The 15,510-nt window shown below is 44.5% G+C and overlaps 1 non-coding gene across 1 annotated transcript; it reads left to right on the top strand.

The window, feature by feature from the left end:
• The first annotated feature begins 7,186 nt into the window (after positions 1–7,186).
• Positions 7,187–7,260, top strand: TRNAV-AAC (transfer RNA valine (anticodon AAC)). The gene has a single exon. It is a non-coding gene; the product is annotated as a tRNA-Val (tRNA).
• The last annotated feature ends 8,250 nt before the right edge of the window (positions 7,261–15,510 follow it).

Raw genomic sequence — 15,510 nt, 5'->3', positions numbered from 1 at the left:
AACTGTCGATTCCTATAGATCATGCTGAGGATTCTCACGTGCACATCCCTGAGGAGGATGACACTATAGTCACTCGAAAGAGCAAGAGACAGAGGGTTGCAAAATCCTTTGGTAATGACTTTATAGTGTACCTTGTGGAAGACACACCAACTACCATTAGTGAGGCATATTCCTCTCCTGATGCTGACTTATGGAAGGAAGCAGTAAGGAGTGAGATGGAATCTATTATGTCTAATGGAACTTGGGAGGTCGTTGACCGTCCTTATGGTTGTCAACCTATAGGTTGCAAATGGATCTTCAAGAAAAAGCTTAGGCCTGATGGTACAATTGAGAGGTACAAGGCAAGGCTTGTGGCCAAAGGATATACCCAAAAGGAGGGTGAAGATTTCTTTGATACCTACTCACCAGTGGCTCGATTGACTACAATTCGCACATTAATAGCCGTGGCAGCCTCTTATGGTCTTATCATTCATCAGATGGATGTTAAGACAGCTTTCCTTAATGGAGAGTTGGATGAGGAGATCTATATGGATCAGCCAGAAGGGTTCATTGCGGATGGTCAAGAGAACAAGGTGTGCAGGTTGATAAAATCATTGTATGGCCTAAAACAAGCACCTAAGCAATGGCATGAAAAATTTGATAATACTCTTACAGCAGCTGGCTTTGTTGTAAATGAATCTGACACGTGTGTATACTATCGGTATGGTGGGGGTGAGTCTGTTATGCTGTGCCTTTATGTTGATGACATCTTGATCTTTGGATCAAATCTCAATGTGATTGAGGAAGTTAAAAGTCTTCTATCGAGCAATTTCGAGATGAAAGATTTGGGAGAGGCTGATGTCATTCTAAACATCAAGCTTGTTAGAGAAGCTGATGGTGGGGTAACTTTGTTACAATCCCATTATGTGGAAAAGGTATTGAGTCGCTTTGGTTTTAGTGACTGTGATCCTGCTCCAACACCTTATGATCCTAGTGTGCTATTGAGAAAGAATCGGAGAATAGCAAGGGATCAATTGACATACTCCCAGATCATTGGCTCGCTCATGTACGTTGCAAGTGCAACAAGGCCAGACATCTCTTATGCTGTGAGTAAGCTAAGTCGGTTTGTGTCGAAACCAGGAGATGATCACTGGCGTGCTCTTGAGAGAGTGTTGCGGTATTTGAAAGGTACTATGACATACGGTATTCATTATACCGGAAACCCAAAAGTGCTAGAAGGCTATTGTGATGCCAACTGGATTTCTGATGCTGATGAGCTTTATGCCACAAGCGGATATGTGTTTCTGTTTGGAGGTGGCGCTGTTTCCTGGAAGTCTTGCAAGCAGACTATCTTAACGAAGTCTACAATGGAAGCAGAACTCGCAGCATTAGACACTGCTGGGGCTGAGGCCGAGTGGCTTCGTGATTTCCTATTGGACTTACCGGTAGTTGAAAAACCGATACCGGCTATTTCCATGAACTGTGACAATCAAACGGTGATTACAAAGGTTAACAGTTCTAGGAATAACATGAAGTCTACAAGGCATGTTAAGAGGAGATTGAAATCTGTCAGAAAGTTGAAAAACTCCGGAGTTATAACTGTGGATTATGTCCACACATCAAATAATCTGGCAGATCAATTCACTAAGGGTCTATCACGCAATGTGATAGAAAGTGCATCGAGGGAAATGGGTATGAGACCCATGTGAGATCTACTCTAGTGGTAACCTGCTCTATGTGATCGGAGATCCCGTGAAGTAGAGTGGAGAAACAAGCTAGGAGTAGATTGTGAGGAAAGATCCCTTCTTTAACTCATTTCTGATGCACATCTTTCCTATCTGTAAGGCAGGATGGTTTTTACCTTAATGTATTCCAAGAGTCTTATAAAGGTGAGATGTTGTCCTACAGAACATCTTCTGAGGAATACACCTATATGAGTCAGACTGCTAGTCACAGTCTATGGGACTTGGGTAATCCCTAAATACTCATGAAAGGCACTGAAGTGTGACTTATATGCTTCTAATCAGCGGGAATACCCTTTTGCAGCCTAGTATCAGCAAAGGATTTGAGTGAATCTTATTTCGCACAAAACTGTCAATTCAAGGCTTAGTCCATTGTTCAGTTGTGAATGAGTGAAACTCTTATTCTAGATGGATGTTCAACTTAACAGTCTCCATCGAAACACTGGTATATCAAAGGATTGTGATTCTGATACTTCATCATTACAAACCCTAGAGTTTGGTGGGGATTGTTGGATCTTTTATGGGCTTGGCCCATTTATTGAATAAACTCTATGGTGTGTAATGGTGGAGAATACCAATAGTACCACATTGGAAGTCCAAGGGTCTTTTGCCTTGACTTATATGGTGGGATTTATTCCACTTAACTTGAGAAGTCAAGAAATGGACAAGGGCGTGCCACACGCGCGCGCGCGCCGCCGCCGCCGCCGGCCGGGCCGGGCCGGGCGTGGCGTGGCGTGGCGTGGCGTGGCGAGGCGAGGCAGGCAGGCAGGCAGGCGAGCGGGCGTGGTGTGGTTGTGTTAATTTTTAGCACTCACTAACCGCGTACGTTAGCCGAGTGACTCTGTCTCTTCGTCTGCCGAGTGACCCTGTCTCTTCGTCAGTCAGCCGAGTGACCCTTCTCCTTCAGCTGCCGACTTATGGCGTGACTCGGCAAGAGCTGGCCGACTCATGGCATAACTCGGCTAGAGCTGGCCGACTCTTGGCGTGACTCGGCGACCTTTCTCCTTCAGCTTCCCTCTGCGAGAGGTTAAATAGAGGAGCACCCCTGTCACTCGGTACACGCGAGAAAACACTTTCAGAACACAGTCCAGCAGCCGAGTGAGGGTATTTCCATCTCGTGACTCTGCGTGCACAGAGAAGCGAGAGGGCAGGTGCCTCCAGAGCCCTTGCCGTTCGAGACCTTGCACGAGGGATCGGCAATTAGGTTTTTAGGGAGCGTCTACGCGACTGTCCAAAGTCTTCTTCCTGCTGACATGACAAGTGAAGTTGGACAAGGATCTAGATCCTCGGAGCGCATGGCAGGGTATGATCAATTCATCTCCTTACTGTTTTTCATTCTGCAAATTATATATGTTCATACCTGCTGTTTTATTTATAGCCATAAATTTATCCAATCTGTTTTGTCGTATTATATCATGACGTGTCTGATGCCTGATCATACTAGTAATATGATAAATTTGTTTGTCTTAATTTTACAGTCATGCTGTTTATGTTGCTATCTGTTTATTTTCAGTTGTTCCATAATAATACATGTTCCATGTTTATTTGCTTATTATATTTATATGATTCATATGTTTCTTGTTCTCTTGATCCATATTGTTATGGATATATTTGAGATAATGATTTTTATGATTAAACATATTTTATATGTCATCATCATAATGTTAATTTATGGAATTAAAATAATACGGAAAATGCCTATAATTCTAACACAGTCCGGTGCCCCCTTCTAGCCGTTGGCTCGGCCACGCGTCGCGCCCGGATTAAGCGGCCGACCGTTGGCCCGGCGACCGTTGGCTCACCGGACACTGTCCGGTGCACACCGGACAGTCCGGTGAATTATAGTCGTACGTCGTTAGTTTCTTCCCGAGAGCAGCAAGTTCGCCTGAGCCAGCCTGGCGCACCGGACACTGTCCGGTGCACGATCGGACAGTCCGGTGCACCCAGACCGAGCTGACTTTGGCTGAACAGAGCCATCTCATTTCCAATTCAATCTTTCCTGTTTCCAGCACTTAGAGACAATACATTAGTCTATAAAACGATGTACTAAGTCTAGAAACATACCTTTTGACATGATTTGCACTTTGTCCACCACTTTGCATAGATCAACACAAAAGCACTTGCGTTGGCACTCAATCACCAAAATACTTAGAAATGGCCCAAGGGCACATTTCCCTTTTAGTAAGGTAGATCTCCACTAGCTTTCCTAATTAGTCAGCCAAGAGCGTCCCATTCCAACCTTGTGGTAGCACGTATATCTCAAGTTAAGCTCCATGTTCCAATTAAAACAATAGTCTTATCATGAATGATAAAGAATTCAACAACATTAAGGAACATGATCATGAATAATAATTATCTTGACACCCAATACCACATATAGCAATAGCAGATACTGTCCAAAAAGGTTCAGGGGTAAACAAGGTATAAAGATGACCAATCTAGGGTGACCTATTGGGTCCCATCAAAATTAAGCCTAAACATGCCAAAGTGATTATAGAGAACATTATTGGGTAAATAAAAGTGGTCAAGGGCATAACTTGCCTTCAATGAGCTCTTGTTCAGTATTTTCCACTTGCTAAGTACCGGGATCCTCGGTTGCTTGCTCGTCTACTCGCAACAACAAACAAACATGGTATAGGAGAAATTAACATCACACCAAACATCAGAAAAAAATGCATGATAATATTATATGCATCGTAACGAGATCACAGGTTCGAGAACCACTAAATTCAGAGTTACGGTTATAAAGTTACGATTTTCTAAAGTTTAGGTGTTTACTATAGAACAAATCAAGTGCATGCTTTTAATTAGAGGTTTCATAGTAATACAAGGTTACTAGATGATAAAGAATATTAGTATGAGACTAATGCAACTGGAATGGATCAAAAAGGAGTTAAAAGGGATTAATTATGAATTAAACAAGTTTCCGGAATTGTTTTTATACTAAAATCATTTTATGTTTTAATTCTGAATAATTCGAATGGTTCTGGACTGCGGACACCAATACCCGAAACTGCAGGGTCTAGTATATAAAAGTTTTGGGCTCGTTGTAATTACTTTACATCAGCCGAGGATGACGGGTTAATTCCTAAAATCCCCAAGGTCTATTTAGCAAAACCACCCGCCCAAAAGGGTATCAGCTGTTATGAGCCGCTCAGATAACGATCAACGGATCCGATTAGATCTGCCCTGCACCAAACCGGTATGCGCCCGTGGCCGTCAGATCGGTGATCAATGAACCCAGTTTAAAATGCTTCAGATTAAATCCTATACGCTCGACTCGAATCGAACGGTCCCGCTCACCTGAGCCCAATTAGTATCTAAATTCTAATCTCGACCGCCCACCCCTAGATCGACGGTCGGGCGCCTATCCCCCATATCCTAACAGCGGAGCTCGGCGGCCACCAGAGCCACCACGGTAGCGGCATCATCGGGCCCAGCCAAACCATGATTCCGAGCCCAAAAGATCCCTCCCAAAGAAGCTACATGAAGCGGAGGCAAGCGTGAAGCTATAGGAGGAGTTCTCACCAGGAATCGCCCGCGGCGAAGCTCTGCCCACAGCGATAGGCGGATCCGCGATGGCTCGATGTCTCCAGCATGGAACTGCCCTCAATCCACCGCCTCCCGCACACGATTGTTGACAAGAGAACGTCCCACGGGGCCGCACACACCTCCTCGGTTCGAATCCGGTCCCCAGACGATGTCGTTGTCGAGTTACCCGGCGGCGGCGGCCAACTCGAATCCCCTGATTCTCTCTCTCATCGGTAGCGCTGGTAAACAGTCGTGGCGATGGAAAGAGAAAGCGGAGCCCTCAGGGCTACCCTTTATAGTCGCAGCAAGGTCGGTTTAGGGGCGGCTTCAACGGACTCCGAGAAGCGCGTCAAGATTGAGCTCACCCGAGCCGCTCGACGAAGGAAAGGGAAAAACCTGACGTCCCGGGCCTGCTGCAAGTCAACTGGAATCCTGGAGGCCGCGACAGAGTGACAGACAGAAAGATGGGGCCCACTGTGTAGTGATTGGACTCGTAGGGAGGCCGGTGCAGAATAGGCGCGGGGCAACTAACCGACTGGGCCCGCCTGTCGGCACCAGTGTCCAGGGCAGCAGTAGGAGCTAATGGGCCGCGGCTTCCTGTCGGCACCAGTATCCAGGCCAGCAGTAGGAGCTAATGGGCCGCGACTTATGGGTTTCAGCCCAGTGTTGCTTGCGTTTTTCTTTTTCTTTTTCTATTCTATTTTGAATTTCTTTCTCAATTTCAAATCCAACATTGAAAAGATATCCGAGCTTAGGAGTATTCTAGATCAGAAAATCTGAATCTGGGGAATGATGTCCGAGCTTTTTTACGTCACAATAATTGAAAAGATGTGTAATAGTTCATTTATCTCAATTCCTGACCAAATAATAACTCGTTGAATACCTTAGGTATTTTTGCGAGCTACGGGCCATACGTCGGTTACTGATTCAGTAAGAGAAACTACTTGAGCTGGGACTAGCAGCTCATCAATAGCTCTCTCTCCCTCTGTCTGTCTCTCTCTAGGTGGACACCAATTTATCCCTTATTTTCCTCTTAAGGCTTTATTTAGGTACTCTAATATTAATCACAATTCACATGTGTTGAGGTGGATTGAGGTGTAAATTAAACTAATTTACACCTCAATCCACCTCAACACATGTGGATTGAGGTCAATACTAGAGTACCTAAACTAGACCTAAATATAGGGTGAGTTGTATCTTGTTCAATATAAGAGGTTGGTCTAATGGTGATCTGCTAGAGCAACTTCACAATAATAAAAAGGAGTTAATAGTAAAAAAATGTCGTATTGCTGATAACCAATACCAATTATTAGAGGGTTTGCTCGAGATGTTCTTAACTTCTTGTGTCAACTTGAGTGGAAAATTTTTTTATAGACATTAAATAGGTTGATAGGTCATAGTAGAGGTAACAATTAGCATCCAAGTGAAATGAATGACGACTTTCATTGACTTTTGTATATATCACAAATGCTAAGTCCACCCACTTGTAGTCTTGTTTGATTTGAAGAATCAATTGATCTAGCTTGAGGTCCGGCTAACCTGTAAGCTAATTTGTAATTAGCGAATAAATTGGTAGTTGAGTTAAAGCAGCTAACAACTAATAGCTATTTGGGAGCTAACAATTAGTTGGTTTATTAGCTGAACCTCTCAAGTAATTTTTTCTGCTAACTATTAGTTTTAAAGGTTTAAAACAAAGCATGAGGCTATGATAATTTTGAGTTGGATGAATCGATCTCAGTGGATAACATTGTTGGCAGGTCAGCGATGAAACCAAACCAAAATACCAGGTTCGGATGATTCGTTCCGATCAAACACATGACGCGAAGCTTTCTTTCTAGCCTTCTATTTCCAAACAAACCATGATTTATTTGGAATAGCTGCATTTGACCTGTACATAGTGTATAGTTAGTAAGTATTGAAAAATTGAACAAGAAGTTTTCGTGGTGTAGTTGGTTATCACGTCAGTTTAACACACTGAAGGTCTCCGGTTCGAGTCCGGGCGAAAACAATTTTTGATGGTTGTATTATTTTTTTGTTTTTTCTGTACCGCTGGTGTCTTCTACGATTTGGCCTGGTCCCTTGGCCCTTGCTGCTTCATCCGTACTCGGGCTCGGGTGGGGCCGCACATAAAAATCTAAAATTGCAGACATATGGATCTTTTAAAGAAATTATTGAGGCTAAACCAAGTATCCTAAATGAAACCAAATTACATCATCGTATTTCTTGCAATAAGCTGTTCAAAGCAAGATCCCATGTAAATATATTTACATGGAATTTGATTGACAATCATTTATCTCATAATGATAAATATTTTTATTAAGTACGACGATATTTTAGATTGGTAATAAAATATTCTGTATTCATAAATCAAATGTTCTAAGCTAAGAAATTGTTTGCAAACCAAAATGACAATTTCAATAGTACATATGTATATAACCATTTGAAAATCTATAAGGGCAGGTCACGCTGATATTATGTTGTTTGCAAAGCAAATTGACATGAAGATGGCCGAAGAGAGCATGGAACCAAAGAATCAAGAGTATAAATAATCGGTTGGTAAAACAAAATCCACGCTCATGTCGTGCAGAGAAAGTATATTGCAGCTACGACCAACCTGCACCACAAACAAGAACAATAATGTCTTACTATTTAGCATATACATATGGTGATTAAATCAACTAATTTTTAATTTTTATTTTAGAATATACATGCATACCTCAATGCCAGAGCGAAGAAGAACGCAATTGAAGATTAGAATGTGCCACTTATTTACATACATGCGCCAAACACGTGGCATTGAGTACCTAGGTAGCCAACATGGAGAGAATATATGATCAGATCAGATATAGAAATGGCCCTACTGATTAGAGAGCTTTTGCACATAGTACTAATACTCCTCCAGATCCAAAATGTATAGAGATGGTTTTAGAATTCTTGGCAGTCAAACTTCAATAGCGTTGGCCATGGATAGATGGAATAGTATATAGGTTGACGTTGTTTCTATAAAAGTGTAATTATTTGTATTTGAAACACATCATATTTTCATAGAAAAATGCTAGCCAAAATGTGTACATACACCATGCCAATGGATATTTTGCATCAGAAAGAGTACATCAATACGCATAGATGAGAGAGAGATCGCGTCAATCTGCACAAATATGATCAAGACGGAACGAGATCCTCTGACGTGGGGGGTGGGCACTGCCGCGTGACCCCCGCGTGCGACAGGGCCCGCGCGCAGTGACCCTACTGCCCCCTGCAGTACGTCAGAGGAACCGGCTCCGATCAAGACTCCTATCCCACCAATAAACTTCAACTAATTTTATCTGTGCCGCCAGGTTGCGGACCATGTAGGGAAGGATGCCTCCATGGTTGAAGTATGACCTCAAGCTGCATGAGCGGCAGGCAAGAACAATAGAATGCGTGTCATTTACACAGGAAGACTGGATGGAGAAGCAGCTACAGGTAGTTTTTGGGATGTTTAAAAACACGCATCTTGATACCTGACCAGGACTGATCTTGGCGGTGCTGGTAGGGAGGTGGATGGTGTAGCGCTCACGTCCGGTGAGGCAGAGTGAATCGGCATCCTCTCCTACTTGAAAGCAGAGATCCCACCAAGTTGCTCCGGTGGATCCGCTCGAAGCTCTTTGCAATCACCGACTTGACACCCAGTAGCATTGGTCCCTTGGCAGCAGATTCACGATAGCTGCCACTGCCATATTCGGAGCCAGCGATGATGACCATGTCATGACCTTCCGATTCCGACTTGTATTTCTGCACCCATCACATACATATTCAAAAGGGGTTGATTGATTGACTATTCACGCGTATATATATGCGGCAGTAGTACGAGCAATATGATGATCTTTTGACATTGTTTGCCGCGTAAACATAGAGCATCTCCCTATATATGGCCAAACGGGCGGCCCGGCACGGCACGACACTGACACGACACGGTTAGGGCACGGCCCGTTTAGCACGATTATTAACCGTGCCGTGCCGGCCCGGCACTAGTGCCTGAACCCAGGCCCAGGCACAACACTAAGGGTCCTTAGCCGTGCCGGCACGGCAGGCACGGCCAGCCCATAGTGCCAGGGCCGGCCCGGGCACTACAACAGAAATCACACAAACACATATACATTCACTGATTCACAAACACACAGTTAAACATACTAAAATATCTAATATTGAGCTGTTTAGTGCAATGACTGTCTCATTAAAAACCTATCTAGGTAAAAACTCACCCTTGTGAGAAAACCATTGATAGGAAAAAAGAGTACAACCCACAGCTCTTTTAGTGTTCTTACATATCACAGAGTCATTGTTTACAATGTACAGTTTAGTTACAGTCTTACAGGCACATAAGCTGAAGTATGCAAACTAGCTAAATAAGATCAGTCTGGGACATGTGGTTGTGGATCAGTAGGTGTCTGAGATTGAGATTGAGAGGACCCTGGAGTGTCAACTGGAACTTGTTCATCATCAAGATATAGATCAGAGAATGAGTCTTCAAGTTCTTTGTTCTCAACAGTATGTTGGGTCCTTGCATTCCCTTCCTCCCAGTCCTTGATGCAGGTCAGCATCTCGACCATCTCCGAGGTCAGTCGACGCTCCTCGATAATCCTGCCAGTGAGACTGAAAGCACTTTCTGATGAAATGGTAGAGACATGCACAGTTAGTACATCCTTAGCCAACATAGAAAGAGATGGGTAGGTCAGCTTGTGATCCTGCCACCACGTCAACAAATTAAAGTCATCATCATACTTCTGGACAATATCACTATCCAAATATGTTGATAACTCAGAACCAGCCCCAAGAGATGCACAATTGCTTGCTGCTTGCAGCAAAGCACTAGCTGAAGTGTGTCTAGATAGAGAAGCAGATGGAGTGGGGTTGGAAGAAGAACCTGTTCCACCAATTGGGGTTGAAAACAAATCATCATCATCATCACCATATATCATACCCCAGTTAGTCCTTTTCTTACTAGTCCTTGTTGTTTGTGAGGGTCTAACTGAGGGCACTGCACCAAACTTAGCTTTATACTTGTTAAATACCTCAGTTAATTGTGCTCTCACAAGAGTTAAATAACCAGAGTAATCATGGTGTGTGACACCAGCTAAAATAGATAGAACTCTATTGAAGCCCCTCAATTTAGCTCTAGGATCAAGAATGAATGCAAATGAATAGAGAAGTGGAATATCCCTCCAGTACTTAAGGAACTTAGTTTGCATAGGAAAAACAACAGTTCCAAGCAATCTATCATGTTCATATGAATTTAGATGTTTAGCAATCTGAATTATATGATGCATCATCAATGAAGATGTTGGATAGTAGACACCAGATAGAACACAGGTTGAGTCATAAAATAGTTCAAGGAATACCAGGATTTTTTCAGCAACATACCAGTGATCATCAGACAAAAGCAAAGGTTCACCTACAGCTCTAGGGTAGTGAGTTTGAATGAAAACATCAAATGTGTTCCTGTAAGGCAGTAGATGCTTAAGCATAAGGTAAGTGGAGTTCCACCTTACCTCCATATCCAATCCAAACTTACGAGGACGTGTATTCATAGCAATGCAATATGATTTGTATAAAGCAATGCGTTGATTAGAAGAGTTCAGAAAAGATATAGCAGTTCTAAATGATTCTAGATAAGGTTGAATCCTTTTTAAACAAGACTTAACAATCAAATTCAGAATATGACATGCACACCTTTGATGCAAACAAACATCCCCAACATAACCACTAAGTAGAGGAGTAAGTCTCCCCATAGCAGAGGTATTAGCAGAAGCATTGTCCAGGGTTACAAAAAAGGTTTTATCATTAAGACCATATTCTTTTAACACCTCTAATATTCTCTCAGATATGTTTTCACCACTATGTGAGACATCAATTAGCCTTAGTCCTATTATCCTTTTTCCAATTCCCATGCAGAATTAACATAATGCACAACAACACTCAAGTAATCCTCTTTAGCATTCCCAGACCATATATCAGATGTCACAGCAACAGAAGAAACAGAATTTTTAAATGTGTCAACAAGCTTAGCACGTGAATCATTGTAATACTTTTTAATATCTCTAGTGGTTGTTTGCCTAGAGATAACAGAAAATCTAGGATTATGAGCCTTTTTAATGTACTCTTCAAAAGCAGATGATTCAGCCAAGCAAATAGGTAGATCAAGCCTACATATCAAACGACACATCTCAGACCTAGCAACATCAGCATTGTACTCCCACAATCTAGCACTACCATCAGGATTAAACTGGAGCAAGGACTGGGCAAAGGCATTTCTGCCATGCTTCAGTTTGCATGCATTTCTATGGCGATTAAGATGGCTAGTGCCACCAGTTGATTTAGCAGACAAAACACACTTGCAAACTTTGCACTTAGCCTCACACCTTACCCTCACACCATCAACAACCTTATATATCTTGTCAAAATCATTCCAAACATCAGATGTGGAAGCTCTATTTCTTACCCAAGAACTTGTAGGTGTGTCTGTCCCCCCAGCCTCTTCCACAATAGGGTCATGATCTATATTGATGGGCTCCGTTGAAGGAACTGCAGCCTCACTGTCGCCAGTTTGTGTAGGCACATGCACGGTGTCGTCGTCGGCCATCAAGCACAGATCACAAGCATAGAGGCATAGAGCACCAGATCACAATCACAGAGGCACAAAGCTGGAGCACCAGATCGGCCCCTCATGGCTACAATCACAGAACAAAGAACATATCACACAAACAAGCATCAGATTACACATACTAACAAAGAACAGATCACACAAACAAGCATCAGATTAATAACTTACCAAAGCCGGAGCACCAGATCGGTCCCTCACAGCTACAACCTCCCATCACAGAGCAAGGAACTAGAATAGATTAGGGTTCATCGGTTTGACCAGAGATCCAGAGGCGACAAACACAAATCAGAAGCACAAGCAAAAGATTAGCAACTTACCAAAGCCAGACCAGAGCACCAGATCGGTCCCTCACGGCTCCAATCACAGAACATGCAGGCAGTATAATAGATTAGGGTTCGAACACAGCTCACAGATCACAAGCACAGATCACAAGCACAGATCACAAGCATCAGATTAATAACTTACGAAAGGTCCAAAGCCGGAGCACCAGATCGGTCCCTCACGGATCCAACCTTCAATCACAGAACAAGGCGGTATAATAGATTAGGGTTCGTCGGTTTGAACAAGATCCAGAGGCGACAAACACAAAGTAGAAGCACAAGCAAACCGCAAATGATTAGCAACTTACCAAAGCCGGACCGGAGCACCAGATCGACACCTCACGGCTCCAACCTTCAATTCGGGTAGGGTTAAAGCACGGTTAGGGTTCGTCACAGAACAATCACAGAACAGTCCACAGATCTAGACGCGAAAAACACAAATCAGAAGAACAACCACGTGATTAGCAACTTACCAAAGCCGGAGCACCAGATCCAACCCTGACGGCACGATGGTTAGGGTTAAAGCACAGTTAGGGTTACGCACCGACGCAACGTTACAGGGAGAGGGAGCCGTAGAGGGGAGAGAGACCAGAAGAAGAACAGAAGTTCAAGATCAAAGCACCAAACTTAGGGTTTCGAGCTAGATCCAGAGGCGACACAAGCAAGAGAGCACCACCTGACCAGAGGATTGTGTTACCAGCAGAGGCGCCGGAGAGGGAGAGGACCAGATGAGGCGGCAAAGAGGCGGTGAGGCCATGAGGGAGAGGATGGAGGCGTCGCTTTCCAAATCGCCGGAGAGTCGCCAGGAGCGGAGGAGCCGAGGAGTCGCGGAGCATTCGAGAGATAGTGAGTGAGCTGTGAGAGTGAGAGAGAGAGTGACGCGGGGGAGGGGGGTATGTGTTATTACGAGTCGTGCCTAACCGTGCCTAAACCCTAATCGTGCCGTGCCCGTGCCGGCCCACCGTGCCCCACACTCGGCCCAAGCACGACACTAGAGGTCGGGCCGTGCCGGCACGAGCCCGCCACCAGTCGTGCCATGTCGTGACGTGCCTCGTGTCGGCCCGATTACAGCGGCACTACTGGCCATCTATACTTCTCCCCAGTAGGAACATGGAACATCCAGGGACCATAAGCTACCAAATAATCAATTGAAAAAAACTTGTTACGTGCGCAGCTACAAAAATCATCGATAATGCCCTACCATTTTTTGTGATAGCAGGAGATACAGATCCATCCAAGGGAAGGGAACGAACCGAGGGTTGTCCTGGGTCACTGGTGACGAGGCAAAGCTCACCGAGGCAACAGACATGGCGAGGGCTCGACGACGACCGCAGAACAAGCACGGGACCACGACAGACAGTGACGATGTCTTCGCTGGTGCGCGCGACGTGAGGTGAGTGCGGGAGGTTTGTAGGGGTGCGAGTGAGGGAGGGGAAGAGAGTGGGTTGCGGGCGCTAGAAATGGCTGAGGTAGGGGCGGGCGCGGCCTCGACGTGCGTCGTGGGTGTGGATTCCATGGCGTGTGCGCAGGTCGTGCGTGCAGACGGTTGGGAGAGACGCGTCCGACAAGCGGAGCCCATGGACCAGCGAGAGCGGGCGAGCGAACGGGCATTCAGCGCTGACGCGTGGGTCCCACGGGATAGAGAGAGAGCAGGGCGCATGCGCGAATGAAACTGGCGCTGATAGGTCGGCCCCACCGGGCAGAGGGAGAGGGGGAGTGAGAGCGCGCGAGCGCGGGCTAGCGCTGATAGGCGGGGCCCACCTGTCAGGGAGAGTGAGCGCGCGTGTGCGGCTTGCTGGGCTGAGCTAGGCTACTTGGGCTGAAATGGCCTTTTCTATTTTCTTGAATTTCTAAATGCCTTTTCATTTTATTTTCTCTATGGAATTCAAATCAAATTCAACCACAATTCAGATTCAAATAATTCAAACATGTGCATCAAACAAACAGGAATAATCTAGGCTCAGCATGATGCAAACATTCACATATACCCCCTAGGTTTTGATATTCTCAAGAAAATAATACATCTCCCACATAATTAACCCAAAATCCTATTAACGAGAATAGAAAAGAAATATTATAGAAGTGAGAAAATAAGTAACACTTGAATTTGCTAGGTATTTAGAGAAGAAAATTTATACCCCAAATTTAGGGTGCTACAAACCTATCCCCCTTAAAAAGAATCAAGCCCTCGAGATTCAGGGTTGGCTAGCAAAGAGTTCGGGGTATTTGGCTTTCAGATCGTCTTCTCTTTTCAAGTTGCTTCTTCTTTAGAGTAGTGACCCCATCTGACTTTGCATATTCTGATGGTACTTCTCCGGGTGACTCTGTTTGCTGTTTCCAGAATCTACGTTGTTTTATCCTCATATGTCAGGTCTTCCTAGACTTCGAGTCCATCCACTAGCAACTGCTCTTTTGGTACTCGCAAGCACTTCTTCAGCTGAGACACATAGAACACATCATGGACTGTTGTCAGGTCTTCTAGTAAGCTAAGCTGATATTCCACTTCACGCCTTGCTAGAATCTGGTACGGGGCAATATATCGCAGTGCTAACTTGCCCTTGACTTCGAATCTTCTGACTCCTCTGATGGGTGACACTTTCAGATAATCATAATCTCCCACTTTGAAACTCAGCTCTCTTCTTGTGGTGTCAGCATAGCTTCATTGTCTAGACTATGTTGTCTTTAGATACTCTCGAACCATTCTGATATTTTCTTTGGATTCAAGCAAAATATCTGGACCAAACACTTGCCTTACACTGGGTTGGTCCCAGTGCAACGGAGTTCGACAATTCCTCCCATAGAGTGCTTGGAACGGTGACATCTTCAACTGGCTTGGTAGCTGTTGTTGTAGGAGAATTCTGCATATGGTAGCCTTTTATCCCAACCTAACTTGTCTTGCAAAGCACAAGCTCTTAACATATCTTCAAGGATCTGGTTGGTTCTCTCAGTCTGACCATCTATTTGCGGGTCATAAGCTGAACTGAACTTTTCTTGCCTCTTCCTCCGAAGTCTAAGGTCATGACATCATCTTCGGCTCTCGTGTACGCCCCAAGCAACTCATCGCTAGTCGCCTCAACACAGGTCAGTCAGTCATCATTCGGCTCATCAAACTGATCTCTATATCTGAAGGTGTATTTCAAATAAACCAAACCACCTTGACTGGACTCGGCAGCAGTTTCCTTTGGCATCTCCCAGTCATACACAAGAGGCCACACTCTATAGGCTATGTGCTCCTGGACTAGGTCTCTTGTGCCAATAAAGGCGCAAACATTGTTGAAAGCCTTCTGGCATGCTT

Source organism: Zea mays, chromosome 10 (assembly GCF_902167145.1).
Source record: "Zea mays cultivar B73 chromosome 10, Zm-B73-REFERENCE-NAM-5.0, whole genome shotgun sequence".
In the NCBI taxonomy this organism is placed as follows: Eukaryota; Viridiplantae; Streptophyta; class Magnoliopsida; order Poales; family Poaceae; genus Zea; species Zea mays.
This window is presented reverse-complemented; position numbering and strand designations above follow the sequence as displayed.